Source organism: Opisthocomus hoazin, chromosome 10 (assembly GCF_030867145.1).
Source record: "Opisthocomus hoazin isolate bOpiHoa1 chromosome 10, bOpiHoa1.hap1, whole genome shotgun sequence".
NCBI lineage: Eukaryota > Metazoa > Chordata > Aves > Opisthocomiformes > Opisthocomidae > Opisthocomus > Opisthocomus hoazin.
Window position 1 is genome coordinate 33,231,891 of NC_134423.1, and position 9,263 is coordinate 33,241,153.

Below are 9,263 nucleotides of genomic sequence, written 5' to 3' on the forward strand. Positions count from 1 at the left end.
AACTGTTGAATATCTGTCAGGATATTATCCTGTCGGGATTATGCTGCTTTATCAGGAACCAGAAATGTTTAGTTACCCCTACAGAATCACTCTGGTAGCTTTTTACCACATTTTTCCACTTTTCCGGGTCAAATGAGGAAAATGGACCTTTATCAAAACGGGGCTTCCCTCTGGTCCAAATGCTTCTCTTAGGGGTGCTCGTATTATTGCCTGCTCCCCTTTTCTCTGGGTACGAGAAGATATTGGACTACCTGGAGGTGTTTCAGAGTCAGAGCTTTCCCTTTCCCTATGTTGTACCCCTACCCGTGGCTCGTAATGTTTTGGCAGGTCGTTCCCTCCGGGATCCCTCATTTTATCCAAGTTTGTACACCTCTGCCCTACACTACACGCTGAGCAAGATCTTTCCAACTTCTCTTTTCCGTCTCTCTTATTGTCCTTTTCTACAGCTAATACTGGGGGGTCCTGTGGGACCATCAATCCACAGTCTATTTGGTACTCGGGGTGATTTCGGACAGTAAAGAATGTGTTCGCCTAGGAAACCTCATCCCTCTTCCTTTCTCTTCTCAAAAATAGCATCAATTGCAACAAAGTATTCTAATTCAGTGTTCCATTAAGGGGCCATTTTTCCTCATCATCTAATTTATACAAAGGCCACCCCTGATTACAATACTTTAGTAAGGGCCTCTTGTTCACGCTCCCGCCTGGTGGTCCTCCTATATCCTTCCAGTGAGCCGAAATACAGCCTAAAGGGCTCTTTTTCACTATCCCTCCACTTTGTTTACCTCCCATTATTTACCACATCCACCTCTCTGTCCCTCAATCAACGTACGACAAACCAACTTTACACCTAAACAAATCCTTCTAACGCTGAGATCTCCGACTCTTAACCGAACTTCTATACTCTTAGCATCGAGAAATAGTTACCGGACCGCAATTTTATACCTTTTACAGGTAACTACACACTGTAAACCTTAAACCGTCTCATATAATACAACTGCTCCCCAGTTATATAATCTGGAACAGTATGCATCACTTATAACAAATACAACATAATATTACGATTATCACTAGTAGTGTTCTATCAATAACAGCATTGGGGTAATTACTTTAAAATCAACATTCACTCCTTTCTCACGCTTCATTCTTCTCCTGCCGCTCTCCTCGCAGAGAACACGGAACTGCGGATCAGAACTCCACACTCACTTTGCAGCCAGGCTGCATCTTGCTCGCCCAATCGCTCGCTCAACACTTTTAAGACACAATAACAGCACAAAAATACACGTACATTCTAGGACTAGCCCGGCACTTCATACAAACATCAAAGCCTTATTATCAGGCGTTATAATAGTGTTGGATGGTGTGATCCTTCGCACAACACACGGTACCGGATTCTTACAGCATATAACAATAACCATGGCAATACCAAATATAACTCCTGCTACCGCAGTCAGGAGAACCCAAGTTACCATTAGTCAGGGTACGAGACTTACGAGACTTATCCCACCACCACCTTACGGGGACTGCAAACTCCCAATCCTAGGGATGAGCACCAATGCTCTTTACCTTGCGTGGGACATCTCCTCACAACTTACAGGTATCCCTTTACAGTTACAACATGCCTGGTCCGCTCATGATGGTCCTTGTCTGTCTCCGCGGCGATCTGGGTGAGTGGGGGAGTCCTCCCGGGAAATCTCGGGGGCACCTGGAGGAGTCCTGTCCTCAGCAGAACCCGCAGTCGGATGGAGAGAGTCCTGCCCGGGTCACCAAATTGATGTGCGGAAATAAACTCCACAACTCACGATGAGTTATAAAGCAGGTACGTGTATTGTGGCGCCAGGTGCATCGCTCCTCCTAACTTGGACACCGAGTCACAAAGCCTTGCACCACGAAGGCTCGTAGTCCTCCTCGCGATGTGCTTTCAACTTTGGCTCAAAAATTACCGAGTTGTCTGTGTTGGCTGAGTCCCAAACCACAGAACCACTTTCAGCTAGAGAGTTGCTTCTTACAGACAATAAAGTTCCGGTTATCGGTCCTTGTTTCTCTTTTTTTGTCTCGCAAGCGGTCCTCGTTAGCAACATTTGAGCTCACAGCAGTTCTTGTTAGCAAGATTACCAAGAACAGAACTAAACTAAACCTCAGCGGTTAACTCTTACCTTAACATAGCTGCAAAGCTATAGAACAAAATTAAACTAAAGCTATTACAAAATCAAACTAAACATCAATTTTCCACATCATAAGTCTCCGTTTTCTTTGGCTGCCTCTTTTTAAAAAATTTTTCCCGCTATTTCCCTAATCCCCTCGTTTTTTGGAATTTTTTTTTGTAGGCTATGACAGCCTTGTCCCCCGACCCGACCCGTAACCCTGTTGAAACGACAAGCACCAGTGAATGTTGCGACGGATGCATCTGGTCAAAGCGGATTCGGGGCAGACCGATAACAGCACGACGCACCCACCCAACCGCGGTGCCAGTCAATGTCCGACTCGAGCGAACTGGGGAAGCTGCCGTCGGTATGCAGATACGACCGAGTCAATCGTCTTATAAATAGCGAGCAGTCCGAGCCCTTTGAGCTCTCCTGCACGGCACCGGGCCGCGCACGGGGTTCTCCCCCTGAGTTAGGGACGCCGCTCATGGTTACTCCTCGAGGTTGAGAGATTCCTCGCCGCAACAGATGGTCTTTAAGTGACTAATAAACGTGCGGAATGCTTGAAAATCTTAGCTAAGTGATGTAAAGGATGGATTGCGCACGTATGATCCTTTAGACATAAACTGTTTACCGAGTCCGGGGCTAAGCTTGGATCCAGCCGCACCTAGACCGCTCTCCGAGAAGGAGTTTAGAAAGCAAGGGGGGTCCATTCTGAACCTCACGGCTCCACGGGAGGGTATCCGTGACAGTTTCGTCCCATCCCGTCTTCTATGCGGTAAATAATCCGGCATACCTCACCATCGAATCTTGTTCAACTACTGTCGCATTTACTATCCAATTTTGTAGAACTGCTGTTTTAGATCAATAAACGTGTCGTCGCTTCTCTCTTATGAAGCGCACAGCTCCATCCGTGATGTACACCTTTTTTTGCCTTTGCTCTCTTTATTTCTTCTCTTGCTTCTTTGCCTTCGCTTGTTACATTTTCCTTTCTCTGTTTTAGTTCGCTGTCACTATTAGGAATTTATTCCTCGTTTCCCTCGTCGCCATCGCTTTTCAGACTTTTTGTCTACTTTTATCCCATTTGCTGTCTTCTCATTCAATTACTTGCCTGTCCTCAGCGCCGCCGCTTTTTGTATTTTCTTTCTACATTTCCATTTCAGTTTGTCGTCTGCATTTTTTAATTTGTTCCTTGTTTCGTTATTCGCCGTCGCCTTTAAAATTTTCCGTCTATTTTTATCTCGTTCGCTGTCTTTATTTTTATTTGTTTCTTCTCTCCTTAGCGCCCTCGCATTTTAGATATTATTTCTACCTCTCTGTTTTAGTTTGCTGTTCCCATTTTTTATTTTTTCCTTTTGTTTCCCTACTCCCTTTGTTTTGTAGAAGTTTTTTCTACGTCTACTTTTTTCCCTTTGCTGCCTCTTAAAAATCATTTCCTCTCTTGCTTTTTTGCCATCATTTTTTAGATTTTTTTCTACATTTGTTTTAATCTGCTGTCGCTATTTTTAGTTTTTTTTCCTTATTTTCTTAAAAACACCGTCATTTTAAAAATTTCCTGCCTACTGCTATTCCATTGACAGTCTGTATTTGTTTACCTTTTTTCTGTCTTTGTTCTCTTGCTTTTTAGATTTTCCTACTACATTTGTCTTTTAGTTTGCTGTCGCTACTTTTTAATTTTTTGCTTTAATTCCCTAATGCCCGTCGGTCTTTCAATTTTCTTTCTAGGCCTACTGTCTTTCTCTTTGCCGTCTTTTTAAAAATATGTCTTCTCTTTCTTCTACGCCGTCGCTTTTTAGATTTTCTTTCAACGTTTCCTTTTTAGTTTGCCATCGTGACTTTTTAATTGTTTGTTTACGTCCTTACTCGCTATCGCTTTTTTGTCTGCTTCTATCCCGATCGATACCTTTATTTCACCATCCTTGCGTTTTTAATTATTTCTTGTCCTTTCTTAGCGCTTCCACTTTTCAAATTTTCTTTCTCAGTCTCTTTCAGCTCGCCGTCCCTACATTTTCCCTTTATTTCCATAATCTCCATTGCTTCAACGTTCTTTGTTGCCCTTGCGCCCGTCGCTTTTTAAAAGTTATTTCTGTGGCTTCTCTTTTTAAAATATTCCTTCTATGTCCAATTGTATTCTGTTTGCTGTCTTTTTTTTTTTTAGATTGTTACTCATCTTTCCCTAGCGCTCTGGCTTTTTAAGTTTTCTGTGTGCATCTCTCTTCTTTGGCTGTCTCTGTATTTTATTTTTCCCCCTTATTTCCTCAATCTCTGTCGTTTGTTCAATGATCTTTCCACACCCACTTTTACTCCCTTTGCTGTTTTTCAAAAATTGTTTCTTGTCTTTCCTTAATGATGTCAATTTTAAATTTTTTCCTACATCTGCTTTAGCGTGCCTTTCCCGTTTCTTAGTGTTTTCCATTTATTTCTCTAAATAACATCTCTGTTTGATTTTGCTACATTTATCTGCTTTGCCCTCTTTTGATTATTTGTCTTTCCTTAGCACTGTCGCTTTTAAGTTTTTCTACGTGTGTTTTTGTTTGCCAACCCAATTTTAAAGTTTTTATCTTCCTTTCCTCGTTTTGGTTTGCTGCCCCTGTTGTATTTTTTTCCCTTTATTTCCCTATCAAACAGCACTTTTAAAAGATTCTTTCCACACCTACTTTTTTTCAATTTGCTGTCTTTTTAACATTGTTTCACCTTTCCTTAGCACCCTCGCTTTTTAATTTTTCTGTCTACGTCTTTATTTAGTTTTCTCTGCCTATTTTTTAAATTCTTTCCTCCCTTAATGCCTTGGATTTTCGAATTGGATTTCTATGTCTGCTGTTATCAAGCTCCCCATCCCTATATCTTATTTTTCTTCCGTGCGTCACGTACCCCTTCCCTTTTATTGTATACTTGCCGTGAGTCTTTTTATTCAGTGTGCCATCTTTATTTTGTAATTTTTTCTCTTAATCCCACAGTTTTAACATTTTTTAATGTCTACTTTTATTTAGTTTTCAGTTTCCTCTTTTTAATCTTTTGCTCTCTTAATTCCCATAGCTTTTGAAATTTACTTTCTATATTAGTTTTATTTCGTTTGCTGTCTTTATTTTTTTTTCCTTTACTTCCCTAATCCCCGTCGCTTCTAGTATTTTATATGCCTTCCTTTATCCAGTTCACGGTCTGTATTTTTCAATATTTTTCTCGTCTGTCCTTTTCACCTTTGCTTTTTACAGTCTTCTTTTGAGTGCGTTTTTCATATTTTTTCCTTTTTTTTAAATGCCCTATCCATGTCTTATTCCATTCGCTGTATTTTTTTTAACAGTTCGTTGTCTTTCCTTAGCGCTGTCGCCTTTAAAATTTTCTTTCTACTTCGACTTTTGTCAAGCTCCCATCCCCAATTTTAATTCTTTCTCATCTGTCGTGTACCCTGGCGGTTTTTAGATTTTTTTTTTTTTAGTTAGCTGTTTCTATTCTTTTTTTTTTTTTCAAATTTTCTTAATCCGGTCGCTTTTAAAATGGTCTTTCTCAGTCTACTTTTATCCAGCGCTGGTTTCTAGTTTTTAATTTTTTCCTGTCTTTCACAAACTGCGTTGCTTTTAAAATTGTCTGTGTCTACTGTTATCTGGTTCTCTGGCTCTATTTTTTGTTTTTTCACTGTCATAATTCTTTTTGTTTTGAAATTTTGTTCCTCAGTGTGCTTTTATCTCATTTTCTGTCCCTGATTGTTACTGCTATCTGTATCCTGTAGCTTTACACATTTTTGTTCTACTTTTGTTAAGATGTCTCTTACTGGTTTTTATTTGTTTCCTGTGTATCGTGTACCCCGTGGCTTTTAGATTTTCTCTTCTCGTCTATTTTTACCTAGCTGCGCCATCTTTATATTTTAATTTATTCTGATCTGTTCCGTACCCAGTCGCTTTTAAAATTTTATTTCTGCGTCTCTCGCCTATTTCGATTTTTCTGCTATTTTAATTTTTTTTTCTGGTCTTAATGTGTTCCCTTTAGAATTTTATGTTCAGATTCATGTATTTTTCTCGCTCTATTATTTACTGTTTTCCTGTCTGTGCTCTCTGAGGTCACTTTAAAAATTTTCTTTCTATGTCTGCTTTCATCGATACTCCTAACCCCATTTTTTATTCTCTCCCATCTGTTGTGCATCACATTGCTTTTAAATTTGTTTCTGTATTGTCACGTTTTAGCCCGGCAGCCCACGACTAAGCTCTAGATGGCCGCTCGCTTACCCCTCCCCTTCCCTCTAGCAGGGTGGGGAGGAGAAACGGACAAAAGGGAAAACTCATGGGTTGAGATAAGGGCAGCTTAATAGCACAATACAGTAAATACTGATACTACTAATAATGATAACAAAGAATATGCAAACCGAGCTATATCAATACAGGTTTTCAAACCACCCGGTGACCGATCTGCAGTCGGTCCCCAGGCAGCGGCACGGCGTGCCTAACTCGCAAATTTTGCAAATTTGACAAAACTCCCGAGAAAGACCCAACTCCCAGAAAGAGTTCGAACTCCCAGAAATGAGAAAGCGGATAGCTTCCTGACTCCCAGCCAATTCCCGTTCATTAACAGAAAACGATCTCTATAGTATGGAATATTTCCATCGGGTGGCTCAGCTGTCTGTCTGGCTACGCTCCCTCTCAGCTCCCGCACACTTGACTGTTAGCCATGTATCAGAAACTGGAAAAAGCCCTCGATTTCATAGCAACAGCTAAAACCGTCAGCATTATCAACATTTTTCTCCTACTAAATCCGAAACACAGCAGCTACCGGGAGGGAAATTAATTCTATCCCGGTCAAAACCGGGACACGTATCTACTTTTATCCAGTTTGCTGCCTTTATGTTTTATTTCGCGCCGGTCTGTGCTGTGCTCTGTCGCTTATGAAATTTTGTTTCTTTATCTTTGTGTACTTAATTTGATGTTCCTGGTTTGTTTTCTTTTCCTTTATTCCCTTAATCGTGTTGCTTTTTACAGTTTCTTTGTACATCTGCTTTCATCTAGTTCCCGTCCCTACGTTTTAATTCCTTCTCATCTGTCTCGTACTCCTTCCATTTATCAATTTCCTTTCTGTGTCTCCATTTATTTAGTTTGTCATCCCTATTTTTAGGTTTTTTTTCTCCTTGAAAGCCTTCATTTTTTTCCCCACGTGTACTTTTATGTCATTTTCTGTCACTATGTTTTAGCTTTTTTCTCCTCTGCCTCGTACTCGTTTGCTATTTAAATTTGATTCCTACATTTCCTGTTATAGAGCTGTCTATCCCTATTTTTTCTCATTTGTCACATACCCTGTTGCTTTTTAAATTTTCTTTGTTCCCCCCCCCCCCCCCCCCCCCCCCCGCTTTTCTCTCGGTTCATCCCGAGGCTTTAGAGGGTCTCGTTGGCACGCTTTTATCTCTGAAACCTCATTTGTACCCCTCTCGGTTTGCCGGAACGGCCTCTCTTTTTCAGAGTGGTCTTTTTGTCCTCTTCTCAGTCTCGCTCATCTCCAGTGGGTCAGCATCTCCCTTGGAACGTCTGTAGTCTGTTCAGATCCTCTCACGAGTACCTTTGTGCCCTCGAGCCACCATCTGTGTCTCCAGCTACATCTGCACCCCTCTGTTTCCGTCACGATGCTTCCTGCGAGCGTCCTTGCATTGCACAGCCATCTTCTAGTTCTGCAGCGGGCTTTGTACCTTTCTTATTCAAAAGCAAATCTTCCTCGGGCTTTCATTTCATCCCAGAACACGTTTACATTGTCTTCTGCCATGTCAGATGCCTCTGTTTGGTCCTCAGTCCCTCAGCACATCTGTCCTCCGTTCGGATCCCTTCCCGAGTTCATCATTGTGTCGGTGATGCCCCGTTTGGATGCATGTCCGCATTCCTCTTGCTCCCCAAGACGGTCCTCGTGCCCCTCGGCACCCTTTGAGCTCTGCCGCCCTCTTTGTGTCTCCCCCATTTAGACAGAATCCTTCCTCACGCTGTCCCTGCACCCCAGAGCTCTCTTACCTTATTCGCTGCCATCTAGGATGTCTCCTTTTGGGCGCTCGTCCCCCGAGGACATCTGTACATTGCCAGAACACCCTGTGGAGTTTTGCATTGTGTCCGCTTGCCGCATCCTGGAGACTTCGTCAATCTCTCTGGCCCCCTCGGGACTGCTCTGATCCCTGTGACGATGCCTCCCATTCTACCAGATTGTTTTTCAAAGCTATCTTTGTGCCCCAGAGGGGTATTTTTCTTTTCTGTCTTATCATATGCTTCTCTTTGGTAGCTGGTGCCATAAAGATGTCCGTCATCAGCTCCTATCTCCTCTTTGTTTTTTCAGAGAAAGCAATAGCCTTCATCTGTTTTTATCAACACGTCTCCCGTGGAGTTTTTTTTGTTGAGTTTTGCAATTTATTTTTTTTCTATCTACTTAGGTGTTAGTCAGGCCGCTTTTGTAGTTTCCGATGTTTCTTGTATTTTTGCCTTTTTTTTTTCCATTTTCTGTCTTTTAGAACTCACCTAGATTTCTTAAGGGAGTCAGCCAGAGAGACCTTCGAAGCAGCTCTGAATTATCAGCCACTGATGGTAAATAATTCACTTTGCGACCCGAGATACTTTTGAGAAAAGATTATTACAAAATCAAATTCTGCTTTGTTATTCAGTCCTATCCAGAAAATAGTTCTGGCAGAATTTAGGTCATATGCCTAGTCTTGCTTGAAACAAAGAGTAAACCTGTAGCATTTTGGTTTTTTTTTAATAGGAAGCCAAAAAAGCATAAATTTTGGTAATAATATTGTTACTGCATTTAGCAAACTACTTTCTTATGTATCTTAGCAGGACCTCTTTTTTTATCCACACTGCAGAAAAATTAAGTCTAATTACTTACTTGGTCACATTGTTGCTGTAATAGACGTAGTTATAGCAGAAGACCAGGCATTGTTGTTTCCAGTAAGGAGCACCATCTCCGGTTGGTGCTTTGCTCAATGTAAATTTAAGGCAGATAAGAGAACTTGCTGCCGCTCTTCCCGCTGGCTTTATACCTTTTGGTGGTTCACCCCTCCCCTTTCCCAGGGGAGCGTGGGAAGGGTGGTGGGCGAGGCCGGGAGTATATAAGCCGCAGCTGCCAGGAGGGGAGCTCATTCCACTCCTGGCTTTCTTTGGTCCTAGA